A 27,699-nucleotide genomic window follows, 5' to 3' on the forward strand; every position below is an offset into this window, starting at 1 on the left:
CTAGGATTCAATCTAGAAAGATATACTTATAGGGATAAGGCATAGCAATGGAATGGGATCAGCATTCATTTCTCACCAAAAAGTAGCTTCAGATGATACCACACATAGAAATGGAACCAAATCAGCTCCATTTTCAGCATTGTCTTAATTAAGCCTGATACACAGAGACAACTGATGGGTTCTCACAGATATTCCCGGATGGAAGGGTCTCTCAGAATTATTATATCCCATACAATCCCCATGCAATTTCTCACTCTCATCTCATGCCTCACTGTCCCACAGATAGAGCACATTCGTTCCAGATTGCAAGATTCAACTCACTTTAGGTTGTTTTCCTAAAATCCCCTCTAATCTCTTCCAAGACAGACTCGTGCAGAAGAAATCATTCTGACAAATAAACTAAAACTCTTTACATGGTAGCCAAACATTAATACAAAACTGAAGCTGAAGTGTCCCCTATACCTACACTGTTCCTTTGAGTAAAGGTGAGATCTGCTCACTACTGCACACACCCCCTCTGGCCAAAACTCTAAATGGGTCAGAAAGTACGTTAGTTAAATTGGCTCCAGTGTCACCTGTATACAAGGCTAACAAAATTAATCCCTGTTTGATTCTACCGCCACACACACACATCTTTTCCTCTAGCAACATTGCCCAAAAAAGCCTATCAGAAGCTCTTTTTGAACACGAATGATAACACAATTAAATTCCAGTAGCAAAATGTCAATATAGAGATGGCCTAAATTTGTATATATATCCTCTCCTACTATAACACTACTGGGGAGCTCTTAAAATAGAGAAATTATATTCCTTTGCAAATTAATGACCAAATACATTAAATTCCCAAAGTATTAAAGGCCAGTATAGTTTTCCTTATACCTGTGTGTTAAGATTACAAAGATATTAAAGTCCTCCCCATTTTTTTTTCTTTTTTTTTTTTTTTTGTAGTCCATTCAGTCTCAGCTGGAAGGGTTTTTTTACACATCACTAGAAATAGCATTCTTTCAGCATTTGAATTTTGGATTCTATCTCATTAGAAAGAGTGTGTTTCCTCTAGGGCTTCTGAAATTGTATTTGTTCAACACTGAGTCTCCGATGTTGCTCACCATTTTAAAGATTATAAAATGCTATTATGGAACACAAGATAGCACAACACAGCACTGGCAACATACACACAGAAGTGGGAAAATAAACCCATCTCTATTCCTAAAGCAGTTATCTCAGGAAAGATGATTTCCAACCCAATCCTTTGTGTTGCTAAGGACAATGCGAGCCTGTATGAATATCTGGGTTGGGGTTTTAGAGTCTATGCCAAGTTACTGGAATCTAAGACTGGGAATTTAAACTCACTTCTTAAACGCAGCCAGAGGTTAACCCCGGCAGTATTCACTATGTCAATAAAATACGCACATGAATATTGTTTGGTAAGTCAGAGTGGAGTTTGCCTCGCTTTCCCATTCATTCTATTCCAAACTTGCTGATCTCCATTTCTTCAATGAGCCTCATGGTTCAGGCAAATAGTACTTAACTGAATTTTGGCTCTACCAAGTAATGTAGAATCCATCATGCTCTCTTATGAGAAAGCATTTCCAGTCTCTTGATACCAAAGCTGCCTTTCATTCTGCTTCAGAATTTTTAAGACCTAAGAAATCTTTCTTTATAAGGAGGATCTCTTTAAATAATTAAGCAAACACAGAACTAACTTAGCACCAGATAATGGTAATAACAGGGAATATGAGTGGATTGACTCTTGACCCTGCCAACAAGCAGTTATTGGCTCTAGCCCTGAAATTTTCCTCTGTAACCTTGACTCCTTATTGAAATTGAGAGCAGCCAATCCAGCCTTCCACCTAGGCTGGATACAACCCATTGAAAGCTAAAATTTCTCTTGTGCTCTGTAACACCTTTAGATTTTAGACTAAACAGCATGCATTCTTCAGCTGCTGATGCCTGATAATTCTGTAAAGACAATCTCACCTCCATATAAATTTTTTCCACAGTTGCCCTTTTTTTTTAACCAAAGCCTCTGAGACTTGTCTGTTTTTCCAGGCTCCCCACTCTTCATACACATATACTAAGTACAAGTTTGAGGAGACCCCTGCACATTTATTGGTTCTCTTTCAAGCTTAATTGTCACAGTATCCTGGTTACAGCCTCCATAAATTGAATTAACTTGCCTAGGTCAAAATTCTGAAGGATCTAAAAATCCAAAGCTTCATGCCCAAGCTACACATTCATAAAGCAACTCTACTAGTGAAAAGGCAGCTGCTTTGTTCACTATTAAATATTGCACAATAATTGTAAATAACTAAAATTAATAACGATGACAACAAAAGTCAGCATGATCTGTGCTAAGGAAGATAATACCAAAGCTTAAAGACATCTCTTTGAGCCATGCCAAAAGCCCAGGTCACTCCATGCACAATTTTTTCTCCAAATTTGTATACCCTATTCATTTCACAAGGTCCACAACCACACATCAGTGTTACTAGAGAGAAGATAAACAGACATCATTCTTTTTTGCTATGACCTGGGTCATGAACTAAGAAAAAAAATAAAGTTGTTAACAAATAGTCCCTGTATTAATAGCAAAATAATAGCTCAACGGAAAAAGCATAAGCCTTTTGAGCAATCACATTTATTAGTGCTAAACCTCTAAATTTGACACATATACTGATCCAGCCATAAGCCACCTTGCAATAAATATCCCATAGATGAAGTTTATTAAGAGGGTAAAGGGAGAAACATGCCTAGTGTATTCTTTCCAAATGTTTCAGTCAGAAGAGTTACTTCCCTGCATCAAATTTAAAAGGGAGTTGAAAGTATACCTCTAGGTACAGCTGTATAGGTCGGATACTTCATTACTCCAGTGGGTCTGTTTTCTTAGCCCACAATGTGCATGGTGTCCCTAGAGTCATTCAGTGTATAGAGGAGGTAACCTCACTCATTGCATCACTAAAAAAGGCAGAGGGAGGCCAGGAATTTCCATTAAGTGAGCTTCCCATAGGGAAGGACACACCTAGAATAGGGGGAAAAAAATGTTCCTTGCCAGTAGTGAAGTCCTTAAAAAACCCTGAATGTAAATAATTTCTTTCATGGTCTATTATGCAGATCTTTCCTGGACTCCTTCCTAATCTCTGTCTAAATCAGAGTTAAACCTTTTCTTGACTCACGTCTAACTGCTATTTTCCTAATGTACTTGTGAATTTTCTTATATTCTCATTATCATGAGGATTATTGATGACCTTTAGCAAGGCAATTCAATAGGACTACCTCTTCTATTTGATTGTCCTTCAACTCTACTTGTGGTTAGAATTGAACAGGCAGAAATCCCCTCCATCTTATTTTTTTTCTATTTTCTGTGTGTCCATTGCTCTATATCTTCCCTAAGTTTGCTAACTGTTAGGTCGGGGGAACGCAGAAGTGCACTGCAACTTGAGCTGCGGTGGCTGTGTCGCCCCGCCCAACGTGACTTCCAGAACTAATGAACCGCCCCTTCCGTGCGTCACCTGATGTCCATCCTTAAACTCTGCCTGCGCCAAAGCCCAGGCGCGGACTTAGGTCTCTCCATTTTGAGTTTGGTGAGCTCTACTCGGGAGTGCAGCAGTAAACTCGCCCACTTTAAATTTCCTGGTCTACCTTTCTTCTTTCTCACCCTTTCGCCTCCTAAACCTTTCACTAACCTAACTCATTCTATTTTTAATAAATATCCTTGATGTTTTATCATTTTCCAAAAATAACCTTCCTCCTGATCAATATCTTTCTCTCTCTCTGTCTCTATGTTTCTATCTCGCATCCTTTCTCCCTTTTTTCATTTGTTAGCTGCATAACCTTGGCCAGTTTCTTAACTACACTCTGCCTCAGTTTCCTGATCAGAAAAATGGAGATAATGACAATATTTACATGATGTTTTAAATGAGGGAATGGATGGAAAACACTTGAAACAGTGATTTATGCATCCGAAATGCTTACTAGCATAATAATTAATTATTAAAATGATATAACATAAGGAAACTGAGGCACAGAGAAGTTTTGTGTTTATCCCAAGATTAAATGGTTAATAAGTGGTAGAGTAGAATTGGAACCCAGAAAGTCTGGCTCCAGAATCCATGCACTTATTCACTATTCAATGTTCCCTCTTAAATGTGCAGCAACTTAGCCTTCTTCCTAAATATCAACACATCTTGCTTTACTAAATATGAAAATCTCTATTTTCTTAGTCGATGACTGAATTCTGTTGGCCAGTCATCCATCTCATAGTTTTAAGAGCATTTCTTGTTTCAGCTAATGATTGTTTTTTTCTCTCTCTGTAAATGGTAAAACATTTTCCCTCAATATGGTTGCTCTTTGCTTGTGAAATGTCATCAATCTCTGGCGATAACTTGCATTAATTTTGTTTTAAATGTAAAATCATGGAAAAGAAACAGACCCAGCTTTTCCCTTCCTCAAAAGCCTACTCTCCATCTGTTGTAATCAGTCCATTCTGGCACCCTTCCCAAATCCCTGTCAATAAAGTAATATCCTGCTGCAAAGGAAGTTTCATTTCCACCTTGTTCAAAGCAGCATCTTCTATTTCAGGTGAGTGGAGTGCTGAGTCACAGAGCAGAGAATGGACAGACCAGCCAAGGATGAAACAGAGAGGCTGAAATTAAGCTTTGCCGGTGTGTCACCCTCAACCATCTAAGACTCTTTCTTCTCTTATTAGTAAGTCTGTGGCTCCCGTTAAGCATTCGTTTGATACCCTCTAAGACCTGAACCCTGCTTAGGTTCTACCTCCATCTTGCCACCCCATTCCCTTTCTGCCTTCCAGTCTTATGCACTTAGAAAGTCCTGAATGCTTCAAGCTCTCACTCATTGTCTCGATTTTGCACTTAGTATTTCCTTTCTTTGGAAAACATCTTTATCCCCACTCTAACTCACATTATAATCCTAGAGACTGCTAAGATCTCCAAGCAGCACCTCTGCCAGTATAGATGGCTAATAATTATAGGCTGAAATAGTGGAAGATCCATGGAAAAAGAAGGAATTTAATTTAAATATATTTATTTAAATGTGAATATTATATTTATCAATCTACACATCTGTCATGCATTACATAACTACCATTATTTAATTAGATATTTTGATATCTCTTAGTTGTTCTAGACTTGAAAAATGTTTTCAATTTTTCTGTCAAGTTGCTAGATGCTTCTCAGCTTCTTTTCTTGCTTCAGTGTTCCTTTCCGTTTCTACTTTTCCAGGTATCTTAAAAGAACTTCCTGTGCTGACAGGTACAACAACTAGTAGATGGCTGTGGGGCACAGTGCCTGGGAATGACTTTCCAGAGGAGAATTGTTTACCTTCAAGTATAGGCAGATTTGTGAAGGTGAAATAGAAAAAGAGGAAGCATGTGGGGCATAGGGGTTATAGAAATTGCCGTTTGAACCTTGACATAGAATTCACTTCTAGGCAAATAGAGCTTTAGTAAAAAAGATCATCAAATTGTATGTGTTTGTAAGTCTACTGGATATTCACCTATTTTTCCTGCTTTCATCAAGCACCTTATGATCCATCATCATAAAGAGGCCTTATGAGGAGCTAGCAAGGGCTGGGAAATAAGAATCTGAAAAGTGGAGTGAGAGGCTTGGGTTGAGGGTGGGTAGACAAGGAAAGTCAAAGAAGATCATGGACGGACAAGATCTTCATTTGAGATGCAAATCTCTTGTGTTTACATCTGCTTCTATGCCAGCACATGGCAGTTCTTGCTTCAAGTGTTTAATGAACTGAAAGATCAATAACACACAACAGACAAACTTTGAAAAAATCTCCCTTGATTCAGTGAAGTGTTTTAATTCCTCATTAATTCTGATGATGTAAACCCTTTGCGATTAGTTTGGTTGTTAAATATCCACTCACAGGTGTTGATAAGGTGCAGAAAAGTTTCATTCCTTTAGACCTCTGAAGTCTGCATTGGGTTAGCACTCCATCAGTGTTGATAAGCTGTCAGAAATTGCCTTTCCAAGACCGCAACTGTTAAATGCTTTCATTTAACATACTCTGGGCTCAGATAAAGTCTGGCAGGGTTTTTCTATCAACCACAATGCACTTCCACACACTTTCGAAGAATGTATGTATGTATGTATCTATGTATGTATGTATGTAAGTGGTTAAAAATATATTGAGTGAACATTATACCCAACATGAAAGTCATTTTTAGGAAGCCAAGATGAAAAATTAAGGTCTGAATGTGTCCTCAGTGTGTTGAGGAGAGAGGCATATGTGTGAACAAATAATTCCAATATATTATTATATGTGAAACTGTTTTTACTCACCAATTTTGGCTTGAAAAGGTGTAAGCCAAAACTAGCTATATTCTTTCTTCCACTGCCCCTTCAAATATGCTCTCTCGGTTGGTGTTTTCTGAATTTCTGTATGAAATTTTACAAAGTTTGCATAGCTTTCCTGATTATCCTTTAATAATAACCCATTCTCCCAGCTGCCTTTTGGCATTAAAAATCCACTTTTGTTTGATATCAAATAATTACAGTTCAAGCTTTTACAATAGTAAACATTCTGAGCTCTTGGCCAATTTAAATCCCTAACCACATTAGCCTTGGATATTTCCAGTGGGCAGTGGGCAAAAGTTGGCTTCCTCTTTTTCTCTCCCACTATATACTATTTAGCTGTTGTTTCTGAACATTTCAGTGGGAGAAACTAAATGACTGGTATGGCTGGTACCTAGTATCAATGTCCCTGAAGTATCAAATGCCCTTTTGCTGCTTTTTCCCTGGTGGATACTGTGGGTTCCTCAGAGATTCCCTGATGCAGTTTCCTTGACTCAGGCAATACTTCTTTCCCAGCTGGCTCTTCATGCCCACAAGTACATGGTGGAAAAATGGCTTGATTGTATTGTTTTCTTCACTCTGATGTCAGGAAGGGGCAGTGCCTAAGTTTCTTTCACTTTTATGTGAATCCCCTCACATTCTCTCATATCTGTTCTTTTAGCCAGTACTGGAGAGTGATCATATGATCTGCTAACTCCAGGAAATATGTGTCAAATTCTCTGGGAGATAGCTTTATAACTACCACTTCCCTTGACTTGCGAGAATGGTGAGCCAAGAGAAAAACAACAGCACTCTTCTAAACAGTTCCCTCTTCGAGACGATTTCCACTCCATTTTTTTTTTTTTTTTTTTTTTTTTTGCATGGGTCGTGCGTGGTCTGGGAATCAAACTCAGGTATCCTGCATGTAAGGCAAGCATTCTACCACTGAGCCACCCGTGCACCCCACCTCCACTATTTTAAACATTGGACACACTTGATGTGTAAGAGATTGAGCTGGTTTTATAACTTCTAGCATTGTGGCTATTGGCTATAGCAATTTATGACACAAAGGCAGCTGCATGCACTCTTTGATTTGTACATTTGAAGCCCCACTGAAATTTTAGAAAGAAGACTGGAATTCTCTGAAACAAAATCAGAGAGGAGCACATACTACCTACTGGATTAGAGAAAGCTTCCTATTAAAAGAGGAGTTGAGGTTTTGCCTTGAAGGATGGACAGATGTCCTGAGAAAAAGAAATAGGAAAGGATTTATTTATCTAAGAAACCCATGTAGGTATGGACAAAACGGTAACTAAGAAGATGGATTAGACTGATGCATTGGGAAAGGATCAGGCTTCACTGGCCTTCAAGGTCAAATGAAGCCATACTTACACTAACAACCCAATTTCTGTGGCTTTAACCCATCAGCCACTTCCCTAGAAATTATGCCATTCTTTCTCAGGAGTCACTAACATCCTTAGCTTTTCCAGGAATGATTCTATGCACTGATTAACCAGGTTGCTGATTTCAGTCCCAGTTGTGGAGATCAGTAGCCATCTAGAAAACCCAACCACTTCTGATATTATTGAGAAACTTTCCTGTTTTCTTCCTTTGTATTTTTTTTTAGGTGCATGGCCCGGTAATTGAACCTGGGCCTCCCACATGGAAGGTGAGCATTCTACCAATGAACTACCCATGCACCCCTTCTTTTGTATTGTGATTAAAACCTTTTAGACCCCTTGCAGGTCTTTCCTCATTTATCCATCTCTCAGATATGGACTTTTTTCAGGTCTGTCTTTTACATACATCCACGTATCTCTTCTACTATCATTGGGTCAATTATGACTGCATTTAGAGCTCATCTCAGTTTGCAAGTAATGGCACATGCATGAGCAGGGCCAAGCTTGAGGGCCTCAGACTTATACAGCTTTAAGAAGGTCCTATTTAATAACGCAAGATTATGAATACAAAATTGGTGAGAGAAGTGTATATTTATTTGCAATGAGAAATGTAGTCACAACACATTATAAATTTGGAAAAACTTACAAATACCACTGATATCATAAACTCCAGAAAAAGTAACCTAATATTTGCACTAATCAGCTACCTGAAATGCCTCCATATTTTCTTTTTTTCCTGTATTTTTTGGCTGTGTAGTCTTTGCTTCTTCATATAACAATTTTGTAATATCATTTTTCTGTAGAGGAAATAGTAAGACAATCCAAATACACCTGACAGAAGAAATCTCCTGTTTCAGAAAGTCTTAATGAGAACTAAATCTTCTGATTACATTTTAATGCATCCAGAGATTAACTAATGATCGCTCATATTTAAAATCTTGTTCTTCTTCTACTATCCACATGCTTCTCTGCTAGGCTTGATGGTACATATCTACGTCACTCTAAGGCCCTGGGCTGGGTACTTTTGCGTTATGATGCACATTATTACTGATAAACATTTCTATATGGGGTTAGCTAGTAATAATTATGCTGAAAGTTACTGTGAATCTCAGAAATGTAACCTGCTACAAAAAAATGCCTACAGCCACACAATGCCATCAAACATGAGGAACAGTGTGATAGAGTGGAACTGTAGCTTAATAGTGATTAAAATATCTTACCTTTACAAATCTGCAAAAATAAAACAATGTACAATCACATTTTTCTCAGAGCCTTGGAGGTATACCAAGAAAAGCTCCTGAAGCTTAAGACTTATGCATTCATTCACAGTAAACCCACAGTAAACTGCTCATGCATGTGCCATTACTTGCAAACTGAGATGAGCTCTAAGTGCAGTCACAATTGACCCAATGATAGTTGAAGAGATACCTAGAGGTATGTGCAAGACAGACCTGAAAAAAGTCCATATCTGAGAGATGGATAAATGAGGGAAGACCTGCAAGGGATCTAAATAGCTACAATCGGGTATCTCAAAGCACCTCACACTTATCCCGTCTGTAGAGGATTCTGGAGTATGCTGCCCAGACACCCCCTTGAGGACAGACAGGCTGGGCTGGTGGCTGAGAGCTCTTAGCTGGATTCTTTTCTGAGACTCGCCCTTGAGCTGCCTTCCCTAGAACTCCTCTTTTCTTAGCTAATATCTTTCAGGTATCAGGTCAGAACCACTTAATCAGAGAGTTTGTTTCAAAACCCTCCAGGTTAGTTGTCTCCCAGGTATAGTCACCAAAAACATTACTTAATGCCCTTCTAAGATATTCTTCAGGCTTGTAGTTACAGGTTACTTATTTTGCAAGCGTCACGAGGGAAGAAAAGAACACCCACACTGTTCGGATGTAGCACTGTGCTCAGTAAATATTTGTCAAATGAATGGGATAACAGAATTATCACAATACCTTAATTCCAGGGAACTTTCTATACTGTGATCTGCCATCAGATGGAAGGCTTCATTCACTACCGTCACACACCAAGTTGGATCAATAAACCTGCCATAATTTTTATGGTAATCCCTCTAAGGTATGAGATGAAAAAAAAAAATGGCAAAACAAAATCAATAAAAATAAAAATGTTCCCATCATCTACAATAGTACTGTCCAATAGTAAATCAACGTGTGCCACAAATGCAAGCTACATGCACATTGCTAAATTTTCTTATAGCTATATTAAAAATTTTCCTAACCTAATTTTAGTTAAAATTAATTTTATGAATATATTTTCTTTCATTCAATATATTCAGAATGTTATGTCCATATGTAATCAACATAAACATTATGGAGATATTCTATGTTCTTTTTTAAATGGAGTTTTTAAAATCGAATATGTATTTTATATTTGTAGCACGTCTTAATGCAGACTAGTCACATTTCAAGTGCTCAGTAGTCACATGTGGCTAGTTGTTACCATATCAAACAGTGTAGATGTAATACTATACATCAACTGGGAATTTTTTTTAATTGTGTCTTTTTTTTTAATTTATTTCATATTATCAAACCAAAACAACATACAAACATGAAAATTCTTAGCATACAAACATTCTGTGTGTGGTGTGCAATCAGTGGCTCACAATATGATCACATAGTTATGTATTCATCACCATGATCATTTTTTAGAACATTTATATCACTCAAGAAAAAGAAATAAAAAGGAAAAACTCACACATATCATACCCCTACCCCTCCTTATCATTGACCACTAGTATTTCCATCTACACAATAGATTTTAAACTTTGTTCTCTCTCATTTTTTTTCTATGCCCCTTACCACTCCCTTTCATTGTTCGTTAGTATTTCTGTCTACTCAATTTATTTTAACATTTGTTCCCCCTATTATTTATTTATTTTTAATCTATGTTTTTTACTCATCTGTCAATATCGTAGATAAAAGGAGCATCAGACACAAGGTTTTCACAATCAGTCACATTGCAAAAGCTATATCATTATGCAATCATCTTTAAGAAACATGGCTACTGGAACACAGCTCTACAATTTCAGGCTCTTCCCTCCAACCTCTCTAATGCACCTTAAACTAAAAAGGGGATATCTATAAAATGCGTAAGAATAACCTCCAGGATACGCTCTCGACTCTGTTTGAAATCTCTCAGTCATAGACACTTTATTTTGCCTCATTTCTCTCTTCCCCCTTTAGGTTGAGAAGGTTTTCAACAGGGAATTTTAATACAAATTAACCCAAACCACAAATGTGATTTCTGTTTATTAATTTTTTTATCATTTAGTCAATTGTAGCTGCCACTGGCATCTGGGAGCCAGGATTTAAAGCGACCAAAATGTTCCACTGCATATTTAAAAGAAAACTTTTCAGATAATTTAGTTAGAAACATGGGTCAAAGTTTTATTACAATCTTGCATGAGAGATCAAAAAAACCCCTAGTGGGCCAATTAAAAGATTTACTCATTAAGTGTACTTTATACGACAAGAGAAGGAATGAGTAACTGTGTTAGATTAGCTATTAAATACAAATTATCATGTGAGATACAGAAAAAAAAAAATGTCTCCTTAAAGGTCACTGGATCATTGACTGACAGTCAGCTGGCAGCCAACACGGTGGGTAAAGTTTCCAGAATAAGGCTTAATCCTATTAAAGTTCAGCAGAAAATCACTTAGCATTTTGTCAGGAATACTAATTTATCCCAGAAAGAGGATGGTATAAACCACAGTAAAAAAGTTTCTTTCTCTTCTGCAGTCATGGTGTCGTGACTTACTGCATGCAAATTGGTTCTATTCCAGACCAAATTTGGGACAATTTTTCTTTTGAAAATAGGCCTATTGAAATGTCTTATGGGATAAAGTATGGAATGTAGGTTAGAAAAATAGGTTGGGCACGTAGGTCTTATATACTACGTTAGGAATTTGGATTTTACGTGGAACTGCTGGGGAGTCAAACTCACATTTGAACAAGTAGACTTAATTGAGGAAATTATTTTAATAAGCAAAAAGTGGAGACATGAGATTGCTACTCATGTGCCAGGTTGCTGGATATCCCCAAGCCCTCAGGCCCCTCTCTATTTACACTGAATGATGAAATTTAAATGAAAATGAAACGCATCTTCATATAAAATAGTGGGCAACTCAATATTACTCACCCATTTCCCAATTATTCCAGGCATTCTTAAAAAAGCTTCTATGTCTCGTAATTCCTTCTTATTCTAATATTCAACTTCCATTCAATTATTAATATTCCTACTGTCTTGTTTTGTACAGATATTCCCTTTCCTGTAAAAACACAATTGCTTCCTTAGCCTTAATTTCCTCAAGACATAAGCTTTGGCAGGGACATTTTTCCATGTAGGTGTTTACCAAATTTTGGTGTTAATCCCAAGGAAGTAACAGCAAAGAAGTACTCAAAAATAAATTTAAAGCTAAATATTCTGCAGCTATACTCTTCAGAGGATTCGGCCCAAAGATTTATCTCCTGGCTGGCTCATCTTCTAAGGTCCAAACCTCCCAATTTGGGCTTGACCATTTCTCTCTATCACAAACTCTGCCATCTCTGTATTCCTAAGAAAACTTACCTCCCCTTCCTGGACTGCCTTAGAGAGCCAAAATTCTTCCTATGTTATTATGCAAAGCAGTTTTTAAGTTCTCTTATATCAAAGCCAGGCCTTCTGAGTCTCAGTCTGAAGGCTTCATTTCCATAACCAAATGTTCCATCAAGATGTTTGGCTAAACCATCACTATATTCTCCCTGGAGAATCGTTCAGTTGGCCCCTAAACTATCTTTCTCTTTCACCTTCACCTCACATGAACTTTTCCACTGTCTCAGAAATAATTCCAGGAAATGTAAAGTATTATCACAGCTAAAATGAAATGTTGGACTTTCTCCCAAAGAGATATGGGACTTTTTGGGCAGCTAATAACAGCAAATAGTCCTCTCACACTAAAGACCAAGAATGCAAAATGATAAATAAATGAGGGAGTCTCCTCTGCATGAGCTCAGTAAGTTCATTTTAAGTTCTCTTCTGTAAATGCAAATCATAAAATGTAAAATCATGGCATTTGCCAAGGAATTCTCTGAATGTTTTCCAGTTAATGACAAGATCTGGTCTATTTTCCTCAAAATAGTCATCATAACCATATCTTTCATTTAAGAAAAAAAAAAAAAGGAAAGCCACTATACAATTAAATATGATTCACTCAAGAAAGTCACACCTCCAGAAAAGGGGTTTTGTCTGTTACCTGTGAAACAGAAGAATTTTGTTTCCAGAGTTTTTCCAAGGCTATGCTGCCCCTGTTTGAGAAAATGCAGTTGAGACTGTCACCCTTCTGCCTTTGGGTTCACAGTGTGTACCTGATCACCATTGTGGAGTGCCCAAGTTGCCTCTTAATGGGGGAACACTGAAGTAATGGGCTCTTTGGGGCTGGAACCTCAGCTCAGGCACAAGTTCAGTTCAAACTCAGCCTAATTAGCCTCACAGCACCTCATCTTTGCAGCTGAGCTCTCTGGAAGCCAAAACTGAAATAATGGTTGAAAAGCCTTACATATTTTATGGTTAACGGTTTTTGTTTTCACTGAAATTAAGGGGAAGAAAAAGAGACAAATGAGATTTTCCTTTCCATCGATCAATAAATCCAGATGTGTCTTGTCGAAATAGATGTGTGCCTAAATGCCCTTCTTTTATTACTTTCTGTATTTTGTCATCAGCTACCAAAATGTAATGGTGAATGTGTGGCAAAAATGTTTTGCTTCAAGTTGAGATCTTCTGCTGAAATTCATCTGAAAAGGTTAAAGACTTTCCAGTTGGAACAAATGAGAGGCATGTGACATATGAGAATGTCTCTAACATTCTTGTCATTTCAGCTTTAAAGTGGATGGAAATTCACTGCAATAGTTTTTGATTATATAACATTTACCATTTGTTAGATTAATAAAATCTTTTAGAATTATAATAACCAAAGAATTTTATTAGGTGATGAAAGGAGAGAAGAGTGGGAAGAAGAAAATTAACATATACATGCTAGATACCATAAAAGTCACTTTACATGTTTTATCATTTAATCCTCGCCAGAACCTCACATTAAAAAGAAAAAATCTGTAACATGCCCATTTCACAGATTAGGTAAGTGAAGTCCTAAACCTGCAATTCCATGGAAGAGGTCTGGAAAGTTTAGACTAATTTTTTGCCAAGATGGGGAATTGTTGTGTTCCATTGTCATCAAACAGGGAACTTTTGGGGATGGGGTGATTAAAATAAGAGAGGATAGTGCATATGATACCAAAACTTATATATTATTCCATGTAATAGTAGGCAATTAAGAAAAGTTTTCATATCTGTTTCTCTAAACATTTGCTGAAAATACGTTGTGAACTGTGCTTTTGGCTGTGATTTCAGATACCGGTTAAAAGCCACAAAGGTGCTATAGTCACAAGGGGCTATTGATACCAAGCAGTGTCCCCAGCTTCTCCAACAGCCATCTATGTTAGTCTTGCTTCCAAATGTTTTTGGCAGTTTCTAGATGTACAATCAATTCTCAATAGGCCAGGATTTAGCCAAGAGTTTCCACTAGTTAGTATAGAAAAGAGTTAATAACAAAGGAAGTTCTCAAAAAGAACGATTATAAAAATGTTCTTAGTAACAACAGCTCTGTTGGCATCAGATCATAGTCCCATATATGGAGAGCTAAGAAAGAGATCACATTTGTTTGAATGTAAATGCTCCCGCAATTTGGTTAAAAATGCCACATGTTATTTTCTTGCAAATTATGTATGTTTGTGAGCGAATACATATGTTTATTATATGTGTTTATTTCTGGAGTTTGCTTTTATTTTATTAAACCATAACTAAGTTTAGTGGTAGAATTCTTGCCTGCCATGTGGGAGACCCAGCTTCGGTTCCTGGCCCTTGCACTTCCTAAAACAAAACAAACAAGCAAACAAACAAAAAACCAAACAAATGGACAAACAAAAAAACAAAAATTCAACAAATAGTGCTGCAATAAGGGGATATTCACATGGAAAAAGGATGAAATGTGACCCCATTGTATAGCAAAGGAAAAAAAAAACGTAACTAAGCATCAGGTAGGCACACTTAGTGAGATAGATTGATGATAGATTAGATAGATGGATAGACACTACAGAGATAAATATTTCAGATTATGTAAAAATATTTAAGTATATACTATAGATCATGTTGAAAACCTGATATGTTTACATATACACATGTGCCGGCATGTATGTGCATAATGTGTATGTGGAAGCCAAATGCATGCCATTCCACTAATGGAATCCATAAACAGATCTATTAACTTCACACTACAACCCAGGGAAGGAGATAAACAGAAGCCACAGTTCTGGGAAAATAAATAAATAAAAACTTCTGTTCAAAATAGAAAGGTTAGATGATCAATTAAAGTGCCAGAAGTTCAGGAAGTTAATTGAGATCCAGTCCACTAAGAGCTTTGGATGTCAAAGTAATATCTTAATTATAAACCTAATGCAATTTTCATCTGTTTTATATTTGTTGCCAAGGAGAAGCAATAAATAATTTTGTCCCATTAAACCATGCTAGTTCAAGAATCAGAGGTATATATTATAGCTCAAAGAATGTTATTGCCTATAGAGAGGATAAAATTTAGCCCTTTAGTTTATTTTACAACAGCAATTTTGACTGGCAGTGTGCCTATTTTTTTTTTTTTTCTTTCTTTCTTTCTGTTTCATCAAATCTAGGACTAACTGCTTTATTTAAATTATCACAAAGGTGCATTTTCTCATGAATTACATGCAAGGACTATTTGGGAAGGAAAAAACCATCAATATTCTATAAAAAGATGTGCTACTCTATCCTATTAAAATAATGAAATTGCTCTCATATGCCCAGTAATCTTTTTGACACACTGATATCATAGACATTTATTCATTTGATCTTCATCAAAATTCTATGGTGGGTATTATTATTGTTGTTGCCATATTTTGCAGATGAAGAAATTAAATCATGGAGTAATGACCATTACACAGTAAAGGAATGAAGCAGGATTTGCTTCCTCCTATTACTGCTTTCACTTCTAGTGGCTCTTATGGAATAGAAAGTTTTATCAAGAGACTTTCTACATATCAACACTTTTCAAACATAAGAAACTTTTTTGAACTAAATTACCATTATTATTCTCATTTTATAGGTGAATAAACTGACTTACAGAAAGATTAATATCATATATATTCATGTAGCTAGCCCAAGTTAAACTCGAAGTCCTGTCATACAGCCATGCAGTAATATTTCTCAAGAGAACAAAGGTCACTGTAGCAGTCAGCTAGGGCACAGTAATGCTGTAGTACAAAACAACTCAGAACTCCATGAAAAACTCTGGGATCTGTCCCGTACCTACTTGTTGAAGAATGCTTTGAAAACTAATTTTTTCTTTCTTTGCTTTGTATATATGTTATAGTATACAATTTAAAAAGTTAGACAGCAACAACTCAGAACTCAGTGGCCAACGTTAATTATGTATTCTCACACTCAGCTGAGTCCAGTTGATCTAGATTGGGTTTGGCTTCAGGCCAAGAATTATGTTCAGGTCTGTGTGCCTTTCATTCTTCTGGGTTCAGGATTCTACCAAAGGTATGGTCTTCTTGTGATTGCAAAGCGCAAGAGGAGTGATTCAAAACATGCAGTGCTGCTTGGGACCTAGGCTCAGAACTGGCACACTGCCACTTCTGCTTATATTCCATTCAGGTCATAGGGACAAAGAACGTAATGTGACCAAACACAACGCCCTTGAAGGAACTGCAAAATCACATGACAAAGGCATGGATATAGGCAGTAGTGAAGATTGGAATGCAGTGAAGCAGTCAACCTCTATTATTTGATTATTTATTTTTGCCTTCTTTGACCTAATATTTTGATTCTTTTCATTGAAGTGAATAAATTGACTTCAACTTTTTAGTAAGGTACAATTCACATAAGATAAAATTCAACCTTGTAGGTATCAATAAGTTTTGGCAGTGCAATACCATGTGTGTGTCTGTGTGTACTTATGTGTTTGTTTGCTTATATAATGAGTAGTGGAGCTCAAGTTTCTCAATGGCACTGTTAGGTAATGTGAAACTTTGAGGGAGTTCAATAAATAGCACCCTTCTTCTTTAGCAGAATGAGATAAAAAGTAAGATGAGAAAGAGATGATGATGGGTTGAATCAATCTTGTATCACTTTGTGAGAACCCATTGTGTGTGTTTCTTCTCAATTCCTTATTCAGCGATGTCCATGTTAATAGCTTTATAACCAAGAAATTATGATTTAAGGGATGATTTTGATTGCTGACTCATTATATAGAAATTCTTTTTTGCTTTCTGATATATTGGAGTAGATGGAAGAAAATACCAGAAATCTTTAAATTGTAATCCAGTTGCCTGGATTACACTATAATGATTTTATAGTCTTTATCTTGTGCCCTTATGATTGTAAAAAACATGTGCTAAACTTACTTTTATAGTTTTTCAAACTCATAGTCTTGTAATCAATAAAGATAGCCCCATTAAGGGTCGTGCATCAGCCCAGAGCAAACCCACCCCAAGTCCAATGTTATCTTGATAAACCAAAGCTGGATCTAACCAAAATGGGTCCTCCTGACATGTGCAGTATCTTAGACTTTTACCTACACATCACCTATATCTCAGTATAATACTAAAAAATCGCAACTGTCATCATATTAAGACTGCCATTTTCTTACATACATTCTGTGACTAAGCATATAAACAATCTGTGCATGCTCAATAGTTAGATCATGTCTAATTATACCACCTGGACACATCGTGCTCAGTATACTAAAACCTGCCTATCTTTGAATGCTATAAAATTATTGAAATTACTTCAATTCAGGGAGACAGACTTTTAGGCCATAGGCCATCTGATCTCCTGTTTCATATCTAGTAATAAACTCTCTCCCTCTCGTTGAAACCCAGGTGTCTCAGGAATTGGTCATTTACACACACATCTACCACCTTTGTCTAGTAATAGCTTGGAATGAACATTGGTGGGGCTATTTGCACCACAGAAATTGACAAATGTTACAAATCTGGCCTTTCTTTTTCTTGGAGAGCTAGCTGTTAAACCAGTGTTTACCAATACACACTCTTAAGAGATCAGAATACTACTGTTATTACTAATGAAGATAATATTGATGAAGTGAACTTCCTCATACTGAATTTACATTAAAATTTTCCCTCCTGTTGTGGGCAGTGCTGGACCACTGTAGTCCACTCCAGGATGACTGGGCCCTCTAATGCTCTCATTGCACAACCAAAACTGTCAAAGTTCAAGCCCTTCAGAGACAAGCCTTTAACAAATGAAAAGAAGGAGGGAGCCTTGTCTATGTATTCCCTGTCCTTGCACCTAAATGGACCAATCAGAAATGCAATTCATCACCCAGTGAAGGAAGTAGAGGGTCCAAAGAGGGGCCAGAGGTTTTAAGCTAATGGAGCCCTTTCAGATGGAAGGAAGTATCAGTGGGAAAAATTCCCTCATTCCATTTGTATACCCAACACTGCGTCTAACCCAACTCTACTTCTCTTGAGTCCATCCTCAATACTTTTATAGAAGTGTTTCTATCTAGTTAAAATAATTTTAAAATTGCCTTAAATAATAGCAAGGGTCCTTCTCAGTGCCACATTTCTATAATTTACAATCCTAGGTTTCTATATCTGTAGTTTGTGGTAAAAAAAAAAAAAAAGCTTAAATATTTCAGAGAATTTATAAATTGTAGAAAGAAATGATGTTTCCAAGTCATAACCTACCTTTCCACAGGTCACTTTTGAAAGCTTTTAACACAGGGTAAATTGGATGAGGGGGCTGACCTTCTTTTATATGGGACCAAAGTCGGAGTGTACAGATAAGCGGTTTCACTAATATATGTGATAGATCTGTTCTATCTCAGCATCTAACAGCTGTAGGAAAGCTCTTTCCCTTTCTTAGTTGACTGTTGAAAATAATTGCCCTTTCCTCTGAAGACATTTCCATCTCTGGATTCTTGTAGGTTTGATATCATTCAGTAATTATAAGAAGGCCACGGCCCTGGGCATGTGTATCCATCTTCTGTGTTTCCCTTTTTCTGCTTTTTTCACAGTCCTTATCATTCTCTAATGTAACTGAATTCTCATCAGATTGTGACTTCCTTGAGAGCAATGGTTTTGACTTTCATCTGTATCCCCAATGCCCAAGAGAGTGCCTCATATGGGGAGGGTTTGTAATACTTACTGGATGAATCAAAGAATGTGTGATGAGTAAAGACTGTTCTGAAATACTGCCCTACCTCACAGTCTAAAACACATATATATATATATATATATATATATATATATATACCAGGACTAAGCCACCTAGTTTCAATTGCTGGATACCCTGGGGTTTCAGGAGAAAAATCTATCAACATGAACCCAAACAGAACAGTCATTGTATATTTTAACTAAAGGTAACCCTTTGATCCCACTGAATTCCCTATTCTAATACACCAGCATTTATCCTATTAATGAAATGACTTCTAACATCAAGAGAGAATCAGTGCTCAAATGAGCCTGATTGCAGAAGTTGATATGGAAGTCATTTTGTTTGATCTTCTAAGCACCAGAGCAGGAGAGGAAATCCCCTCTGTAGGAGGCAAGACCTCTTTGCACAGTAAGAACTGCTGACTTGATAAATGTTATTAAATGAGAGTAACCAGAACCAAGGAAACAACTTGTAAAAACAAATTTTAAATAGAAAGGGAAAGCCACATTGTAATGGCCATGCTCTAATCATCCCAGAATCTTCCTAGAATTAGTGTTAAGTAATAAAATTAATAATTTATTCATAAAATCACCCAACAAGTGTTTATAAATCACCCTCTATATGCCTGTAGTGTTCAAATCTGGAGAAAAAAAGAAAATTATATTGACTGATAGTAAGAAAGACAAATGAAAGTAGGATACCTTTTGCAAGTTGTTAACACTTACTTTTTTTTTTGCATGGGCATGCACCAGGAATTGAACCCAGGTCTCCAGCATGACAGGCGAGAACCCTGCCTGCTGTCACTGTGGCCCACCCACAAGTTGTAACACCTTTTTTTTTTTTTTTTTTTTTTTTTTTTAAGAGAGAGGGAGGAAAGGAAGGAAAGACAGAGAAGGAAGGAAGGATGGAAGGAAGGAAGGGAGGAAGAAAGGGAAACATTTTTAAACATTTTCTTGTTTTATTATATTTCGTTTGTTTGTTTGTTTTTTACATGGGCTGGGGCCGGGAATCGAACCGGGGTCCTCCGGCACGGCAGGCAAGCACTCTTGCCCGCTGAGCCACCGCGGCCCGCCCTGTAACACCTTTTAAAATTAATTTTTATTGTGGTAATGTATACACAAAATCATAACATCAAAACATATCAAGAGAACTCCTGATATTCTCACACATTAAAAAAAACCTCATAAAAATCATTTTAACCATTTAAAAAGTATAATTTCATGATATTAAAACGTATTGACTTTATTGAGTACCTTTTACCTCTATCTATTTTCAGACTTTTTTCATCAAGCCAGCCTGAAAGTCATATTGCAATTCTAGTAACCACCATTCTGCTGACTCTATAAATTTGCTTATTCTCAGTATTTCCTATAAGAGAAATCATACAATATTTACCTTTCTGTATCTGGCTCATTTCATTCAACATGATGGTTTCAAGTTTCATCCATGTTGAAGTATGTACCATGACTTCATTTCCTTTATGGCTGAATAACATCCCATTTTATGGTGTGATTTGAATTGTGTACCAAAGTTTGGGCACATTGTTGGTCTTATTCTGCATTCTGGTAGGTGTTGAAGTGGTGTAAATAATGTATTTGTGAGGTGTGACTTCAGTTCAGGTGTGGCCCAACTAAATCAGCTCGGGCTTCAATCTGGATTACTACACCTCTTTATAAGCAGAGTGTTTAGGTTCGCTAAAGCTGCCACAATGCAATGAACCAGAAATGGATTGGCTTTTAAAAAGGCGATTTATGAAGTTACAAATTACAATTCTAAGGCTGTGAAAATATCCAAATGAAGGAACCAACAAGAGAATAACGTCTTTCAGGAAAGGCAGCTGGTAACTGGATTCCTCTGTCACATGGGAAGAAGGCACATGGCTACATCTGCTGCTTCTCAAATGGCTTTCTCAGCTCCTGTGTGTCCTAGAATTTCCTGAGGATTTTCCTTCTGCATTTCTAAAATATCTGTGTCTGAGCTTTCTAAAAAATGTTTTCCTCTTAAAGAACTCCAATAGGTTGATTAAGACCCACCCTGAATGGGCAGGGTCACATCTCCATGGAAACAAATTAATTAAAAGATTCCACCCAATGATAGGTCTGCCCCCACATGATTGGTTTAAAAGACCATAGCTTTTCTGGAGTACATAACAGTTTCAACCCAGGGCACAGAGAGAAAGACTAGAAAGAAGCTACTGGAGAATTAAGAAGATGGAAGTCAATGGACCCCAGAAGAAAATGAAGAAGATGCTGCCATGTGATGGAAAAGTCAAGGAACCCTTAAGATGGCTTGCCAACCAGAAGATACTGACGGGACAGTGATGAGCATAGCATACCTTCTGACTTCTTAAATCTTGAGCTAACAAATTCCTGCTCTAAAGCCAGTCAGTTGCATAGCAACTAAGTAAGGAAAACCTGTGTGCCCCATTTAGCTTATCCATTCTCCTGTTGATGGACACTAGGATTGCTTCCACCTTTTTGCTACTGTGACTAATGTTACAATAGATAATGGTGTAGTAATATCTGTCTGAGACCCTGCTATTAATTTTTTTAGGTATATTCCTAGGAGTGAAATTACTGGCTCATATGGTAATTCTGCATTTAATTTCCTAAGATACTTCCAAATAGTTTTCCACAGCGGATGGACCATTTTACATTCCACAAACAATGTACTCCAGCTCCTATTTCTTTGCATCCTCTAAGACTTAGTTTCTGGGGTTTTTTTTGTTGTTGTTGTCTTTTTAATAATATCCATTCTACTGGGTGTGAAACAGACTCTTACAGTTTTGCATTTCTTGGATTTTGAATCTCTAATTCAAAGATTAGTTTACTGCAGTCCTTTAAGAGGAGGAAACAATTTGAAGAAACCTCAGATGCAGATGCTTGGAGAACCGTTGCTTCAAAGCTGACAGAGACACAGATGTTTGGCGATATTTGGGGTGCTGACAAAGCCTAGACATGGGTAGAGCCCAGCAGATGTGATCATGTACCTTTGTACGAGATGCTAAGCAACCAATAGAAGAAATGTCTATTCAAATCCTTGGCCTATTTTAAAATTGGATTCTTTGTCTTTTTGCTGTTGAGTGATAGGAATTCTTTATGTATTCTGGTTATTAAACCATCATCAGATATATGATTTTAAAATAGGGCAATGCAATGGTGGCTCAGTGGCAAAATTCTCACCTGCCATGCCAGAGACCTGGGTTCAATTCCCAGAGACTGCCAATGCTAAATACATATATATATATATATATATATAGTTTTTATTTCTCTCATTCTGTAGATTGTCTTTCATCTTATTGATAATGTACTTTGATGTACAAACATTTTTAATTTTGATGAAGCCCATTTTATTTATTTTTTCTTTCATTGTTTTTTTAGCATAAAATCTAAAAATTGTTTACTACAACCTCCTAAAGACATTTCCCTATGTTTTCTTGTAAGAGTTTTATAGTATTAGCTCTTAAATTTAGGTTGTTGATCCAAGTTCAATTAAGTTTTTTATATGATAAGAAGTAGAGTCCAAATTCATTTTCTTGCAAGTGGATTTCAAGTTGTTCCAAAACCATTTGTTGAAAAGACTATACTTTCCCCATGGAATAGACTTGCTATCCTTGTTGAAATCAATTGGTCATAACTGTGTGGGTTTATTTTTGGACTCTCAATTCTATTCCATTAGTCTATATATCTATCTTTATGTGAGTAACACACAGTTTTACTTGATGTAGTTTTGAAATCAGGAAGTGTGTGAGTACTCCTCCAACTTTGCTTTTCTTTTTTAAGATTATTTTCATTATTCAGAGCCCCTTAAAATTTCATATGAGTTTCAGGATCAACTTTCCCATTTCAGTAAGAAAGTTTTCTGGAATTTTGATAGGGATTGTATTGAATTTGTAGATTGCTTTAGGCAGTATTGATATCTAAACAATATTGTCTTCTAATCCATGAACATGGACTATCTTTGCATTTAATTTAGGTCAGTAATTTTTATTTCTTTTGAAAGTGGTTTTTTAGTTGGCAGGTACAAGTCCTTCACTCCCTTGGTTAAATTTACTCATAGGCATTTTATTCTTCAAGATGCTATTGCAAATTGAATAGTTTTCTTTTCAGATTTTCCATTACTGCTGTAGAAACCCAACTGATATTTGTGCATTTGTCTTGTATTCTGCAATTTTGATGAATTTTTAATTAGTTCTAGTAAATTTCTTAAAATTTTCTCTATAGGATCATGTCGCTGAAAATAGGTGAAGTTTTACTTCCTTCTTTCCAATTTGGGTGCCTTTTATGTCTTTCTCTTTCCTGATCTCTCTGGCTAGAACTTCTAGTACAATATTGAATAACAGTAGTTTCAGCAGGGATACATCTCATTTTCTTGATCTTAATGGGGAAGTTTTCAGTCTTTCACCATTGATTTTGATATTTGCAGTGGTTTCTCATAAATGGTTTTAAACATGTTGAGAAAATTTCCTTCTGGTTTACTGTTTTCTGAGTGTGTTCTTTTTTTTTTTTTTTTGCCATGGATGCTTGTTGGATTTTGTCAAATGCCTTTTCTGCATCAATTGAGAAGAACATGTGTGTTATTTTGTTTTATTTCCTTCATTATATGAGTTTAGTATATTAATTGATTTTCTTATATTGCACTATATTTGCATTCCTGGAATAAGTCTAACTTGATTGTTAGATCAAATTTTCCAGTATATATGTATATTTTTTATTTTTACATCTATATTCTGAAGAGACATTGGTCTGTAATTTTATCTTCTTGTGCTGTCTTTGTCTAGCTTATAATCAGGGTACTGTTAGCATCACAGAATGATATAAGAATTGTTCTTTTTACTTCTAATTTTGAAAGAGTTTGAGAAATATTATTGTTAATTATTCTTTAAATGGCAGGTAGAATTTAGCAGTGAAGTCATTTGGCCTTGGATTTATCTTTGTTTTGAGGGTTTTATTCTTATTACCAATTCAATCTCTTTACCTGTGTCAAAACAAACTGAGTCACAACTACCAGTAGATATAATGGGTTTATTGATAAAACAATCTGCTCAAGCAGGGAAACCTCAAATTAAAATAAGGGCTCAAAATAATTGGCACATGACTTTAACTTACAAAAACAATTAGGGGATTTCCAAAGGTGAAATTACAATAATTGGTTTACAGGTTTACATTTAGATTTCTTACTATAAAGCGGACTATAGAATGACTATTATATTGTCTATTTCTGATAGCTATCTCTTTTGGACAAAACCAGCTTATTTCCAGTTGTTGCTTAAACTGCAACTTCTGTGGTATACTTTCTGTTTGTTTGTTTTCTTCCAAAAAAGTCCGGTGTTGGTTTGAAGCTGTATGAGCTCCAGATAAACATGTTCTAAAATTTAATCCATTCCTGTGGATAGGAATCCATTTTAAGTCAGAACTTTTGATGAGGTTACTTCAGTTAATGTATGGCCCACCTCATTCAGGGTTGTTTTATAATCCTGATACTAGAGCTCTTTATAAGTGTAGTGAAATTCAGACAGACAGAGAGAAAACTATAGGGAATAAGGAGCTGAACATTAATAGAACCTGGAAGAAAAGGAAGATGCTGCTGTGTACCTTGCCATGCGATAAGCCTTGTGATAAGACTAAAGATCATCCACAGCCAACCCAAGAATGCCACAGTCTTTGAGAAGAAAGCATCACCTGGATGACACTTTGATTTGAACTTTTTTCCAGCCTTAAATCATGAATGATTGCATGATTATTGTTTAACCCAACCCTTCTCATGGTATTTTCTTGTGCAGCCTAGAAAACTATAATCAGCTATGTTCTTGTTTGAAGCTGTTATGTACCCTATAAAAGACCATGTTCTCTTAATCCATACCTGTGGGAGCAAACCTAGTGTTGGATAGGACCTTTTGATTAGGTTGTTTTCATGGAAATATGACCCAGTCCACTCAAAGTGGGTTTTAATCTCCTTGCTGAAGTACTTTATAAAAGAGAGGATAAAAGACAGATAAAATTTAGAGAGCTCAGAGAAGGTAAGAGATGAAATCCAGACAAAAGCCACTGGAGGGAAGAGAGAGAGTTGTTGAAATCAACCCAGGAGAGAAGAAACAGAAGAGGTCATCATGTGCTTTCCCATGTGACAGGGAAACCCCTGATGCCATCGGTCTTTTCTCAGAGAAGATATTCTCTTGTTGATGCCTTAATTTGGACATTTGCATGGCCTTAGATCTATAAATCTGCAATCTTGTAAACCCCCATTGAAAAAGCCATCCCATTTCTGGTATGCTGCATTCTAGCAGCTTGAACAAACAAACAAGTCCTCACTTTTATTTTTAACTCAGAAAAGGGGTTGGTCCTGACAAACCAATGTAGCCACCAGTTAAGGATTACTTAATTCTTGCTATAGCTCTATTGAGATTTTCTACTTCTTACATCGCATTAGGTAATTTGACCACTTTATGTGGTTTTCTAATTTGTTGGCAAATAATTCTTCATAGTACACTCTTATAATCTTTTTATTTTTATTTCTAAAAGATTAATAATAATGTTCCCACTTTCATTTCTGATTTTAGTTATTTCTGTCCTCTCTCTTTTTCTTTGTGACTATGGTTTCAGGTTTATCAATTGTATTGCTCTTTTCAAAAAATACTTTTTTAGATTTTCTGTTGCTTTTCTTTTCACTATGTCATTTATCTCTTTTCTAATGTTTACTATTGCCTACCTTCTGCTAAATTTTGGTTCAGTTTGTTCTTCTAGTTTTTTTGTTTGTTTGTTTTAGGTATGAAATTAGATTGCTTATTTGTGATAATTCTTCTTTGAAGTAGGTATCTACATAGATACACATTTGTCTGTCAAGTCTTATAGGAGGGCAAAAACAGCAGTTAGCAACTGTAAGTACAGTACAGGATAACCTGTTTACATATATAGTTATCATTACCAGGGCTCTTTATTTCTTCTTATGGCATTAAGTTACTCTCTTGTGTCCTTTTATTTCAGCCTGGAGGACTTCCTTTGCTTCGAGACAGGCAATGGAAAGAGAAAAGCAAATTAGGAAAGAAAACAGGAGGCCCTGCTTCTTTCAGACCTTTGCTTTTTTCACTCAAGCAGGGTTGAAGCCATGGCCTCCCTCTGTGTGGGCCACCCAGGAATCTGAAGTAGCTGATAAAAGTAATGATCAGTGATCAGGGCACACACCCCTAGATTTTGGAACTCTAGGTCCTTATAACCCACCCTGGCTGCAGCAAGCTTCATGAGAAAACCAGGCCACAGTCCTCACACTGCTGAATGGCATGCTATTAGGGGGCATGAGGTGGTAGCTGCTACACAGAATGTGAAATTTACTGATATTTACTGAAATTTACCAGCCTCTTCATCAAGCTCTTCACAGGCTGCTCCAAATGTTCCATTAGACTCTAGAGTTCCAAAAAAGTTTTTTAGACAGTTTTTGGCACTACCATCACTGTTTTGGTTGTAGGATCAATTCTTCGAGCTTGCTACCCTGCTGTCTTTCCACAATTCTCTATAACACCTTTTTTTTTTTTTAAAGAATAAATAGTTGCCGTGTTCATTCTGAATGATTGAAGGGAACAAAGTATGAAAGAAACTAACCCATAACCCAGTTAATTTTACTGACTTTCATGCATATCTCTGCTAATGCTGATTTACTTGAAACTTTTGGTCTAATTCTTGCACAGTTGGACATGTGTATGAATTTAGTAATTCTTACTTTTATTGGTGCTTCAGATATGGACCTCCTTCTTCCATTGTTTGAGAAAAGCATAATTTGAAATGCTTTTGGTCCTACTGTTTTCCCTTTTCATTTCAATAAATGACCAATCTTCTTGAGTTGGCCTCTGAACAGATTATTGGGCTTAGCTCCTTGCCCTGTGCCAATTGCCTCTTCTGAGCAAGGCTCTCTGCTATTATGTTGTGCTTGCTTTCTTCTATCCCAGTGGAGCTAACACTTTCTTTATAGGCTTTATCTATAATGAAACTCTCTAACAGCTCTCTGTTCCTGAAAGACCAGGACATTTATTTATAAAATGTTTATTGAGAATCTGTTACGTGTCACATTCTGAGCAATATACTAAAATCAAACTTTTGCAGCCTATCAGTCTGATTTTAAACTATCCTTCTAATCATATTTCTCCATATTAGCAGCTATTGATCCTATTCTCTGTCTACACAGAAATACCGACTGATCCCTGCTTGCACTGGGCTTTATTTTACCTCAATACTTTTGCATATTCTAATTTATCTTCTAGGAATGTTCTCATCTACACTTCATCTGATTAACTCTTATTCATCTTTAGGCTGGTCTCAGATAATGCTCCTTTGGCAGAATTTATCAGACTAACCCCAGGCTTACTGAGTGGTTTATTTCTTTTAGGTTTCTGGAATGCTTTGTATTAATCTCTATAATGATACTTACCTGATTACGTAAGTATTAAAGATTATCTTCTCTTGAAACACTAGACCAGATTTCTTTCAGAAATTCTGATTTAGTTATATTTATAATTTACTGTTTTATACAATCCCTGAAATTCATTTCTTCTTACATTCACTTTGTCATGCAAGACATATATTGCAAGTATACCAACACAGACTGTAATATTATCTAATATATCCTGAATGTAGCATGAGAGAGAAAAGCCACAATACACACAATTCAGAAAGCATCAACTCTTGGGTTAGATAGCCTGGCTTCAAATTCTGATACTATCATGATCTAACAACCTTTGCTT

At 36.4% G+C, this 27,699-nt stretch overlaps 1 protein-coding gene across 16 annotated transcripts in view; it reads left to right on the forward strand.

Annotated features, from left to right (window-relative positions):
- Nucleotides 1-27,699, forward strand: part of LOC143663472 (uncharacterized) — a 275,238-nt gene that overhangs the window by 148,941 nt on the left and 98,598 nt on the right. For 12 of the 16 annotated variants that reach the window (XR_013165929.1, XR_013165940.1, XR_013165936.1 and 9 more), the window contains one exon: nt 4,579-4,704. The exons of 3 other annotated variants lie outside the window; for them this stretch is intronic. The gene's annotated coding sequence lies outside the window, so the exon portion shown is untranslated. Of the gene's footprint in view, nt 1-4,578; nt 4,705-5,240; nt 5,583-27,699 lie in introns of those variants that run through there. One more of the 16 variants, XR_013165930.1, reaches the window with a different exon arrangement.

Source organism: Tamandua tetradactyla, chromosome 19, assembly GCF_023851605.1.
Source record: "Tamandua tetradactyla isolate mTamTet1 chromosome 19, mTamTet1.pri, whole genome shotgun sequence".
Taxonomy (NCBI): Eukaryota; Metazoa; Chordata; class Mammalia; order Pilosa; family Myrmecophagidae; genus Tamandua; species Tamandua tetradactyla.